We start from the raw sequence: 12,952 nt of genomic DNA, 5'->3' as shown, positions 1-12,952 counted from the left end.
TGGATTGAAAGTTATATAATGGTATTTTGAGATCATCCATAGACACAGTTACGCTGATAATAAAGGCTTTATAGTCATTCATCAACACATCAAGCGATTCCAATCTGTTATTATCCTAGTAGTTATCACCGTGGACATGTAACAATGAACATACAACCTGCTCATATTAGATAGATACGTGTTATAACTATGAGTAAAGTGTAATTTATTTACAGTAGAATGTGGCTCTGAGACCACCATCCGCGGGGCACGCACAAACCATAAATGCACCTCCCAACAATTCCCAACCAACGAGTCTCCGGTATGTGTCCTCTATTCATTTGATTGTGTTGACAGTTGGAGAAAAAAGCTTGAGCTGCGTTTAGAATTTGAACAGTTTGAAAGCCAACGGTCCAATAGATTGTTGTGCGTATACGGACACGTTTGGTACTCTGAGAGAACCTGAATACAAAGGTCAGACTGCATCATACTTCTGTAGGGCCCTGTATGGAGTGGTGTCACAGCGAACCTGTCCTCTCCTGGGGACAGATATCACCCTGCTCTCATTCAGCTCAATGTCCTCTGTTGTCTGTTGGGATCTGCCACTTACCTCAGCCACATGGTGAGATTTACCTCTTAATCAATGGACTTGTTTCTCAATCAAGGACACAATGATCACAAGGGGGTTCAATGGCAACAATAAAAGCAGTGAACCACATGAAGGATCCGATACTTTACCGTGTGGCCCTCTCAAGGTGAACTTCAATTTTACTCCTGCTAAAAAGTGGCAGCTTTCAAAGTAATCTGCAGTTCAACCCAGGCAGGCTGTGTGTAAATGGAGTCCTTGGCTGCAGTCCACTCTGTCCTATCAGCAGCAGACTGAATTATTAGGGCACCTAATAGTCCCATGTCCCTGACTGGGACAGATCGATTTCCCTCCTTCCATGCACGGACGGCATTAAACGGACGGATTAAAGATGAACTCCTGGAACTGTCATTATTGCAGATTAATGAGGGGGCCACTCAAACAGGTTTAAACGCCTCACACCCTGACCATGAACCCATATGCAGCGAGGCAGAAATTATATGATTTTTCCAGATTAAATCTTCACATGAATCATGCCAAGACAGGGCAAACAGTTTTAAAGAGCAATATGTAACTCTGATATGTATTCAGTTACAATCTAATAGTGACACAACAATACAGAAATAGTGGATTTTAGCTAGTCCATGTTCTGTATGTCAAGGTCCAGAAACGGTGAAGCAATACAGACATACCAGTCTGTATCAGCTTTAGATTATATCATTTTCAGATGTTTCTGTGACACTGGCAGCGATCCCCATATTTACTGGGGTACTAAACCTTTCCTTCTTGGCGATCCTATCCTATTCTCCACCACACACAGTGATGGACCCTGGTAATGGCTCTAGCAGTTCATATTGAACTTCCTGTTTCTGCAGGAGACTTCCTGGAGCTGAGAGAGGCTGTGTGTGTGAGGTCCGGTAAATCACCAGGGCTTCTCACACACACTGACAACACAGTGGAGACAATTCTATTCCCCTCATGTCAGGAAGACGATGCAAAAACAAACCAAACACACGCCTCATCTGTAATCAGCTCCAGACCATGTCCCTGTGTGTGTGTGTGTGTGTGTGTGTGTGTGTGTGTGTGTGTGTGTGTGTGTGTGTGTGTGTGTGTGTGTGTGTGTGTGTGTGTGTGTGTGTGTGTGTGTGTGTGTGTGTGTGTGTGTGTGTGTGCGTGCGTGCGTGCGTATGTTAGCTCAGTCTCTCACGTTGGTTCCATTTCCTATTCCTCATCACCCCACAGAGCCCTCTGACCCTGGGAGACACCGTCTATGTCAATTGAAACACCACTCTGCACCTCGTTCTCCCACACATCTCCTCTTTCTGTACTCACAAATGGAAACCTATTCTCTTGTCTCTGGTAATGTATTCACAAAATGATCAACACGTTTGATTCCGTTTCTCTTAGCTAGTGTTGGAGCTCAGAGGGAGACACAGGCAGTTTGCCTTAGTTACTCACAGTGTTCTGTGCATTAACATGGTATGCAGTGAACAGGGGAATTCTTCATGTTTATATAGAAGATGTCTACACTAAGATCATCCCCAAAATGCATATTGTAATCTCCGATAACTATAGAGGATAAGAGGTTTATATACCAGGTGTGACAGCATATGTTTCATATGATCTGCCATTTCTTCACTCCAAGTTCAGAAAGAATATGACAGTTGCTATGCAGAAAATAATGTCACGATTACAACTTTAAAACCCACGTCCTTCCATTAGTCACTATTGTGCCTCACCTAATCAATTCCTCCAACCTCACATTATGAATGACTAATGTTTCACAAATACAACTTTGAGCAGCATAGGATAGAGAGAAGACATGAGAAAACTCAAGAGAACCTCTGATAGAAAAGTGTGTGTTGCAATAAGAGGGAGAGGAGACTGGACATGACAGAGTCCTTGGAAACATTTAACTGAGTCAATTCAGGAGATGATTTGAAGGGCAATTCATGAATTGAAAATTTACCATTATTCATGAACTTATTTCACACACACACACACACACACACACACACACACACACACACACACACACACACACACACACACACACACACACACACACACACACACACACACACAAGGAAGAGTTCACCATAGTAACCGGAAGCAGCATCAGTACCTGTGTAGCTCAGGGAGTTGTCATCCTCGTGTTCTGAGGTGGGGGCCGAGGTGGCCCCTTCACTGGCCCCGTCCTGAGTGGCAGCGCCCGTGTCTGTCGGAAATAACACCACAGAGACTGAGACCCCTGGCACACTCTCATCACCGGACACGGCCAGTACCCATGCCCCTATGCCCATCTGGCACAGGCAGCACAACACACTCAGCAGTGCCAGGCTCAGAGGGTGCCACTGCCCACCCAACCTATACCCTCCGTGGGAGAGACCACCCACCCACATCCCTGGCTGTATCCAAGATCCAACAGTCTTCAAAATAATATCCAACGAGACTCTGACTGAGACAATAATAATCCTGGACAGTAGTACCACAGTGTGTCAATCAGCTTTCTTTTATAGATCCATCAGGGGAGGCTGTCAGTCTCAATGGGAGAGAACTGTCAGACTGAAGGGTTGTCTATCTCCTAGGCTCTGTGGTAGTGTGTCCCCATGCTGCGTTGTGGTGTGTATGTCTCTGTGTGTGTGTGCAGAATGGGAGTTCCTCTATCCTCCCGACAGCCATGACTGGCTGCACTCCTGAGGGACCATATGGGCAGGGCAGAGTGGGGAGGGTTAGGGCACGCTACCCCTGATTTAGGACCCAACCATACACACATCTACACTATCTCTCTGTCTCACACACACACACACACACACACACACACACACACAAACACACACACACACTGATGCCAACACTTATTTTTACAGCCAGTTAATTGCTAATCGGTCCTTTGATTGTAATCCCTCTCCCATCACATCAGTATTTTGGCTGACTGTCTCTTCAGCAGACAGGGTGACAGGTTTGTGCTGCGTGACAGGCCGTGTGAGGGCGGGACAGAGGGGGCATGGGGGACAGGGGAGTGGGTGAGGGAGGGAGGCCAACAGGGCTGGGCGTATGGCTAATGGGGAGATGGGGGCCATTGGGGGCCACTGTGCCCTCACGATGGGTAGCCGTGGGATAAATCAGCCTGGGCCATGCCCACTCTCATTGTGGGCCGCTGACAGGGGGTTAATTTGGGCTGTGGGGAGGTGAGGGGGGGTAATAAAAGGAGGTCTAAACCATCCAGCTGACTGAAAGGCAGTCTGTCGGAAGTGTCTGTTTCCTCAATGGGATCTGGCATCAGTGGGGATAAATAGCAGACGGAGTGACTGAATAGATCATTGGAGAGCACTTTGGATCACTAGACTGTGTAGCAGTATGACCCCTATTCCCTTTGTCTTAGTTATTTCTATGGAAGTCTGACAGCATTAAGAAACATAGCATTTTGAATGAACACGATAAATACAGTATGACAAGGCTAAAAAACAGTTTTGACAAATTTGGCGACAAGAAAACAACATACGAGAGACATGTTGGAGAGGCGTTCCACATGAATGGAGAGGTCCTGCTCCCTACTGGTCCTGTAGTGTTGTAGTTAGAGCAACGCTGGGACAGTTTAAAGGCCCCATGCTGCGACCATCCTATTATCAGACACTTCTCTCTCTGTGCTGTGTTACTGTTTACACAAACACGTGGTTCTGCTCTGCTCTGACTGACACAACTACAACACAAACAGAATCAAGGGGAGGCAACAAGACAAACAGAACCAAGGGGAGGCAACAAGACAAACAGAACCAAGGGGAGGCAACAAGACAAACAGAACCAAGGGGAGGCAACAAGACAAACAGAACCAAGGGGAGGCAACAAGACAAACAGAACCAAGGGGAGGCAACAAGACAAACAGAACCAAGGCGAGGCAACAAGACAAACAGAACCAAGGGGAGGCAACAAGACAAACAGAATCAAGGGGAGGCAACAAGACAAACAGAACCAAGGCGAGGCAACAAGACAAACAGAACCAAGGAGAGGCAACAAGACAAACAGAATCAAGGGGAGGCAACAAGACAAACAGAACCAAGGGGAGGCAACAAGACAAACAGAACCAAGGGGAGGCAACAAGACAAACAGAATCAAGGGGAGGCAACAAGACAAACAGAATCAAGGGGAGGCAACAAGACAAACAGAACCAAGGGGTGGCAACAAGACAAACAGAACCAAGGGGAGGCAACAAGACAAACAGAACCAAGGGGAGGCAACAAGACAAACAGAACCAAGGCGAGGCAACAAGACAAACAGAACCAAGGCGAGGCAACAAGACAAACAGAACCAAGGGGAGGCAACAAGACAAACAGAATCAAGGGGAGGCAACAAGACAAACAGAACCAAGGCGAGGCAACAAGACAAACAGAACCAAGGCGAGGCAACAAGACAAACAGAACCAAGCACATATAGACACAGACAAGGTTCTGAATCAGGCTCAACACAGAACGGAACACAGACATCCAGGAAGACAGAATGAGTTTCTTTGTCTGTCTGATTTAGGTTTTGACACATACTATGACAGTGTTTCCCATCCCTGGTCCTCCAGTATCCCCAACAGTACACATTGCAACTCTGGACAATCACACTTGATTCAAACTGTCAACTAATCATCAAGCCCTCAATGAGTTGAATGAGGTGTGTTTGCCAAGGGCTACAACGAAGCTGTGTACTGTTAGAGGTACTCGAGGACCAGGGTTGGGAAACACTGCATTATGACACCAGTTCCAGGATAAACCAGATCTCTGACGTTGTTGTTGCGCTGCCATCAACTCCTTTAAAGCAGATTAATTACACCCTGCCTCTGTCAAATCTTCATGTGGAAAATGACAGCTAATGTAACAGAAGACATGGCTGGCATTTGTAACCTAATTAAAACAAAAACAAGATAACAAATAATTTGTTAATTCTGATTCTAAATAGCATTCATTATCTGTGACCTTAAAAACAAAACAGTTTCAAATCAACATACCACCAGTAAAGGGTTATATAATGATGTTATCCCCAGATATATGCAAGAGAAAATATAGTTTTCTGTGTTAATTACAGCAGCAGAGGATGACGTCCCAAAAATGATTATACTACCCATGTTAATCCTGAATGGGCTTAGAGCACTGTAACTCCTTGACTTGTTTAAAACAGGGTAGGTCTTCCCTTACAGATTTTCATGATTCTCATATTTTCCATTTGCCTGTGCCCCTGGGCTTTCCATCTCTTCCTGCAATCTCTGTTGTGCATCTGCTGTCTGTTGGCCTCCTCTCTCAGTTGTTCATAGGCTGGTCCACAGCCAGGCCTCCTCTCTCAGTTGTTCATAGGCTGGTCCACAGCCAGGCCTCCTCTCTCAGTTGTTCATAGGCTGGTCCACAGCCAGGCCTCCTCTCTCAGTTGTTCATAGGCTGGTCCACAGCCAGGACTCCAATTAAAGGCCACTTCAGAGTTAATTAACAGGTGGTGTACTCAGCTGCCCCGGGGCTCTTGGACAAAAACACAGGAGCCCTTTGGAACCCCCCCACCTCCAACCCCTCCAGTCACAGAGCTGCACCATATCTCATCTCCCCTGTTGGCTGATTATTAGAGCCCATGTGCTGATAACCAATTGCTCTCAAACAGATACAAAGTAATGCCTGCTGCTCCCTGGTCTACCCTGGCCCAGCCCTCGTCTCCCAGCCTCTAATCCCCCATCCCCCAATCCTCTCTTCCCCAGCCTCTCATCCCCCAGCACTCATCCTCCAGCCTCTCATCCCCCAGCCTCTCAACCCCCAGCACTCATCCTCCAGCCTCTCATCCCCTCAGCGCTCACCCCCCAGCCTCTCACCCCCCAGCCTCTCACCCCCCAGCCTCTCTTCCCCAGCCTCTCACCCCCCAGCCTCTCACCCCCCAGCCTCTCTTCCCCAGCCTCTCACCCCCCAGCCTCTCAACCCCCAGTCATTCACCCCCCAGCCTCTCATCCCCCTGCACTCATCCTCTAGCATCTCATCCCCCAACATATCAACCCCCAGCCTCTCATCCCCCATCCTCTCACCCCCCAGCCTCTCAACCCACAACCTCTCAACCCCCTGCATCTCAACCCCCAGCCTCTCACCCCCAAGCCTCTCAACCCCCAGCCTCTCAACCCCCAACCTCCAGCATCTCAACCCCCAGCCTCTCAACCCCCAACCTCTCAACCCCCTGCATTTCAACCCCCAACCTCTCATCTCATCAGGTAGTTGATGTGAATGGAGGATCAGGTAGTTGATGTGAATGGAGGATCAGGTAGTTGATGTGAATGGAGGAGCTGGTAGTTGATGTGAATGGAGGATCAGGTAGTTGATGTGAATGGAGGAGCTGGTAGTTGATGTGAATGGAGGAGCTGGTAGTTGATGTGAATGGAGGATCAGGTAGTTGATGTGAATGGAGGATCAGGTAGTTGATGTGAATGGAGGAGCTGGTAGTTGATGTGAATGGAGGATCAGGTAGTTGATGTGAATGGAGGATCAGGTAGTTGATGTGAATGGAGGAGCTGGTAGTTGATGTGAATGGAGGATCAGGTAGTTGATGTGAATGGAGGATCAGGTAGTTGATGTGAATGGAGGATCAGGTAGTTGATGTGAATGGAGGAGCTGGTAGTTGATGTGAATGGAGGATCAGGTAGTTGATGTGAATGGAGGATCAGGTAGTTGATGTGAATGGAGGATCAGGTAGTTGATGTGAATGGAGGATCAGGTAGTTGATGTGAATGGAGGATCAGGTAGTTGATGTGAATGGAGGATCAGGTAGTTGATGTGAATGGAGGAGCTGGTAGTTGATGTGAATGGAGGATCAGGTAGTTGATGTGAATGGAGGATCAAGTAGTTGATGTGAATGGAGGATCAGGTAGTTGATGTGAATGGAGGATCAGGTAGTTGATGTGAATGGAGGAGCTGGTAGTTGATGTGAATGGAGGAGCTGGTAGTTGATGTGAATGGAGGATCAGGTAGTTGATGTGAATGGAGGATCAGGTAGTTGATGTGAATGGAGGATCAGGTAGTTGATGTAAATGGAGGATCAGGTAGTTGATGTGAATGAAGGTTCAGACTGCTGTGTCATTGTTATCTTGTGGTGTATTGGCAGCAGTGGTTTGGCAGCAGTGGTTTGTCCCAGACAGTGGAGGTTATGGATGGTGTAGTGTGTGGGAGTCTGACTTCAGGCCCTGGGCTTGTTAATTAACTGCAGTTTGATGAGTTCTTTCACACTGTCTGATAGGAAGGGATGAATCAGGCCGCCATTAGTAACAACACCGTCAACATTTGTTTCTGCTTAAAGTGTAGGTAGGTTGACAAGTATTTATTTATATACAGCAAAATAAAGACAGGAAATATGTTGGATGGGGATATTTATAGCTGACAACTGCTAACAAAAACCAAACACAGTGTAATTTTCTCTTCCATTTCTTTCTTCCTCTCGGCCTATTTGCTTTGAGCAGAGCCCAATCACAGCTGTCAACTGCATGTTTCTGAACATGATTTATTCTCATTATGCTGGGCCTCAGTTTAATCATGTCTGCCTTATTACTATAAAAACTGACGAAAAAAGAGAAAATGTGGAAAATTGTTGTGGTGAAGACAGTCGCTGCTTGCTTCATCTCTCTCCACACCCCTCCTCTCCACACCCCTCCTCTCCACACTGTCTCTCTCATTTCCATTTTGATTACACTTTCTGTGTTTTACCCAGGGCCATGCATCGCTAATGGGCTTTTAATCAAGCCTGGAGATATTGAAGGAAACACACACACAAAGAGCACACACCGCTGGAGGAGAAAGAGGGGAGGGAGGGAGAGAGAGAGGGATGGAGGGAGAGAGAGAGAGGGGAGAGGGAGAGAGAGGGATGAGGTAGAGAGAGAGGGGGGGAGGGAGAGAGAGGAGGGGAGGGGAGGGAGAGAGGTGGGAGGGAGAGAGAGAGGGATGAGGGAGAGAGAGAGAGATGAGGGAGAGAGAGAGAGAAGGATGGAGGGAGAGAGATAGGAATGGAGAGAGAAAGAGATTGGGGAGGTAGAGAGAGGGATGGAGGGAGAGAGAGGGATGGAGGCAGAGAGAAAGGGTTGGAGGGAGAGAGAAAGAGGGATGAGGGAGAGAGAGATAGGAACGGAGTGTGAGAGAGAGAGAGGGGGAAAGATGGAGGGAGAGAGGGAGAGAGAGAGAGTGAGCAAAAAAGGCACGTGAGCAGGCTCGTGAGCAAAAAAGATTGGTTTGCCTGTGTTGATACACAAATGTGCAAATGAAAGATAGTAGCTCAAAAACAGTCATTAGACTATCTATGTTCCGTCTTACACTAATCATAAACACACGTACTGTACTCCAATGTACCAACCCCAACACCATACCCAGGCCTTTCATGTACCAACCCCAACACCATACCCAGGCCTTTCATGTACCAACCCCAAAACCATACCCACTCAGACCTTTCATGTACCAACCCCAACACCATACCTACTCAGACCTTTCATGTACCAACCCCAACACCATACCCACTCAGACCTTTCATGTACCAACCCCAACACCATACCTACTCAGACCTTTCATGTACCAACCCCAACACCATACCCACTCAGACCTTTCATGTACCAATCCCAACACCATACCCACTCAGGCCTTTCATGTACCAACCCCAACACCATACCCAGGCCTTTCATGTACCAACCCCAACACCATACCCAGGCCTTTCATGTACCAACCCCAACACCATACCCACTCAGACCTTTCATGTACCAACCCCAACACCATACCCAGGCCTTTCATGTACCAACCCCAACACCATACCCACTCAGACCTTTCATGTATCAACCCCAACACCATACCCACTCAGACCTTTCATGTACCAACCCCAACACCATACCCACTCAGGCCTTTCATGTACCAACCCCAACACCATACCCTCTCAGGCCTTTCATGTACCAACCCCAACACCATACCCTCTCAGGCCTTTCATGTACCAACCCCAACACCATACCCAGGCCTTTCATGTACCAACCCCAACACCATACCCACTCAGACCTTTCATGTACCAACCCCAACACCATACCCACTCAGACCTTTCATGTACCAGCCCCAACACTATACCCACTAAGGCCTTTCATGTACCAACCCCAACACCATACCCTCTCAGGCCTTTCATGTACCAACCCCAACACCATACCCACTCAGACCTTTCATGTACCAACCCCAACACCATACCCACTCAGACCTTTCATGTACCAACCCCAACACCATACCCTCTCAGGCCTTTCATGTACCAACCCCAACACCATACCCAGGCTTTTCATGTACCAACCCCAACACCATACCCACTCAGACCTTTCATGTACCAACCTCAACACCATACCCAGGCCTTTCATGTACCAACCCCAACACCATACCCACTCAGGCCTTTCATGTACCAACCCCAACACCATACCCACTCAGACCTTTCATGTACCAACCTCAACACCATACCCAGGCCTTTCATGTACCAACCCCAACACCATACCCACTCAGACCTTTCATGTACCAACCCCAACACCATACCCACTCAGACCTTTCAAAGCCCAGACTAGGAATTAAGAATTCCTGAGTAAAGGGGGTATGTCTTTTCACTATGTGAATAACTGAAAGGGGTCATCCCAGGGTCAAGGCCTAGCAGAGACAATGAGACAGACAGAGACAATGATCACCCAGGGGTGGTTAAAGGGACTGAGACCACTGTAGCCAGTCTGTCCCCTGTGGATCCTACTGCCTGCGGAGGAGGGAGGAACTCCCACCAGCCCTAACCCTGTCAACTCAGAGCAGGATTATGCATATGAGAGCGTCTCTTGCCCAACTCAAAACCACACAGTGTGTCCGCCATTGATAACCACAATGAGGCTTCTGCATGGGTCGCTAGGGAAGCCTTTTTATGTCGCTGTTATCTATGGAAACGGTCGGTGAGAAACAACGCACAAGAGGGATCAAATGGTTTGCTGAGAGGCAGCCACTGTGGAGTGGATAGCGACTGGTAAACAGTATGGCTAATGTAAAAGATTGGGACATATTAGATTGGGATACGAAAGCACCATAGATATTTGTAATAATGTACAGTATTTGTCTGTAATCTCATAAATGCAGAATGTGTGTATATCCACAGCACACATACTATGTATGTATGTTGTCTATAGTGTATTTGCAGAGCTAGTTTCCAGGTGCTGAGTGAATAGAGAGCAGTGTAGTCTGGTCCAAGGCTGAATGATGTGCTGTCTATGAGGACTCCCCCAGGCCACCCCTAACATCTCCTCCTCTTCTCCACTCTCTCCCTGCCCCTACAGAGATGCTATCCCCACTGCTTTCCTCTCCATGGAAGACTGAACATTGTCACACCTCATTCTGAGACAAATGTTATTGAGGCAGCATCAAGACAGTTCTGGTGAGAAAGTGGATGGGAACTCAACTTTGCTACTATCTATTCTGACCTTTATCCCAAAGTCAGCTAAGTCATTTGAGATAAACACTGAGACACCAATATATTCTCTACACAACAGTAACATTTTGTCAAGATACTTTTTTTGTATCGTGTGCCATAGAGTGTTACAATAATTCTGTTGTCATGAGATAAAGAATTGAGTGATGTTAATGAGATAATTAGGCTGACAAGTCATTTGGCTCCAATGGTTTCCAATGAGAGAACACTACCGGAGTGGAAAGGAAAAACACGCCAGAAAGGTCACATCTGAAGATACCATTCATGTTTTCTAAATCGCTCCTATCCTTCTACATTGACACTGCTTTATTTGGCCAGGTTTGAAAACAGACACATAATCACTTAGTAGATAATAGTCAGATAGTATCATTGTGATGGCACTTTTCATTTTTAGTCTACATGAATGCGTATCATTGTCTTTCCATGCTCCTGTCCTGACAGTTATGGAGCAGTGTTGTGCTCCCTCTCATCTCATTCAGAAGTGACTTTGGTTACAGAGAATTGAATAAACATGTCAGACTCTGTTTTCCAAGTTGGCAGAGGAGTTCACTCCTTTCCTCTCACATCATTTGTTGATAATTGTGGTTCTTTAAAAGCACAAATGTCAGGGAAGAACAATATGTCAAATCATTTTGCTGACAGATTGGCCCGGTGTGCATCCAGTAACCACAGAAAGAATAATACAGGCGGACTCCAGAACAAACGCAGGTTAGAGGTTTTTATCATGAATCTTGTTCTGGAGGCAGTTCTTCAGAGTGGTCACTAGCTAGCACAGCCACAAAGTCATATTATCTGATTTTAAACATAACCCTACCTTAACACTAACCTAAAACACACTGCTAACCCTAATGCCTAACCCTAAACACCAACCTGCAAAACAATGAGAGCTAATTGGCTTGTGGAGTGGTACGTGATGTTTAATGGTCACTAGGGTGCATTGCCGTGCATTACCTCTTTCACTCAAAAACCATTGGCAGATATGTGTACCACAGTAGTACATAAAAACATTTTTGTCTTCCGTGCTACAGTTTTGACAGTTCTTGGCAGTCCTACAGCAATAACCATCTGTGAGATGAAGAAGAGATTTATAATGTCAATATTTTGCCAATATCCAACCAACTGAACTGCAGTTATGTTCTTGAACCACTTGTGTTCAAGAGTATCTCTGTCTATGGAGAACTGAAACACCACTGTGACTAGTGTCTGAACTTGCTCTGACTGGGAAGCTGAGACAAGCACTGTGACTAGTGTCTGAACTTGCTCTGACTGGGAAGCTGAGACAAGCACTGTGACTAGTGTCTGAACTTGCTCTGACTGGGAAGCTGAGACAAGCACTGTGACTAGTGTCTGAACTTGCTCTGACTGGGAAGCTGAGACAAGCACTGTGACTAGTGTCTGAACTTGCTCTGACTGGGAAGCTGAGACAAGCACTGTGACTAGTGTCTGAACTTGCTTTGACTGGGAAGCTGCGACAAGCACTGTGACTAGTGTCTGAACTTGTTCTGACTGGGAAGCTGAGACAAGCACTGTGACTAGTGTCTGAACTTGCTCTGACTGGGAAGCTGAGACAAGCACTGTGACTAGTGTCTGAACTTGCTCTGACTGGGAAGCTGAGACAAGCACTGTGACTAGTGTCTGAACTTGCTCTGACTGGGAAGCTGAGACAAGCACTGTGACTAGTGTCTGAACTTGTTCTGACTGGGAAGCTGAGACAAGCACTGTGACTAGTGTCTGAACTTGCTCTGACTGGGAAGCTGAGACAAGCACTGTGACTAGTGTCTGAACTTGCTCTGACTGGGAAGCTGAGACAAGCACTGTGACTAGTGTCTGAACTTGCTCTGTCAAGACTGGGAAGCTGAGACAAGCACTGTGACTAGTGTCTGAACTTGTTCTGACTGGGAAGCTGAGACAAGCACTGTGACT

At 46.9% G+C, this 12,952-nt stretch overlaps 1 long non-coding RNA gene across 1 annotated transcript in view; it reads right to left on the bottom strand.

The window, feature by feature from the left end:
• Window positions 1-2,689: 2,689 nt before the first annotated feature.
• LOC139549458 (uncharacterized) overlaps window positions 2,690-12,952 on the bottom strand; it is a 157,555-nt gene continuing 147,292 nt past the window's right edge. The window contains exon 3 of the long non-coding RNA XR_011669887.1: window positions 2,690-2,783. This is a non-coding gene — a long non-coding RNA (uncharacterized lncRNA). The remainder of the gene's footprint in view (window positions 2,784-12,952) is intronic.

This window comes from Salvelinus alpinus, chromosome 22 (assembly GCF_045679555.1).
Source record: "Salvelinus alpinus chromosome 22, SLU_Salpinus.1, whole genome shotgun sequence".
NCBI classification, from domain to species: Eukaryota; Metazoa; Chordata; class Actinopteri; order Salmoniformes; family Salmonidae; genus Salvelinus; species Salvelinus alpinus.
This window is presented reverse-complemented; position numbering and strand designations above follow the sequence as displayed.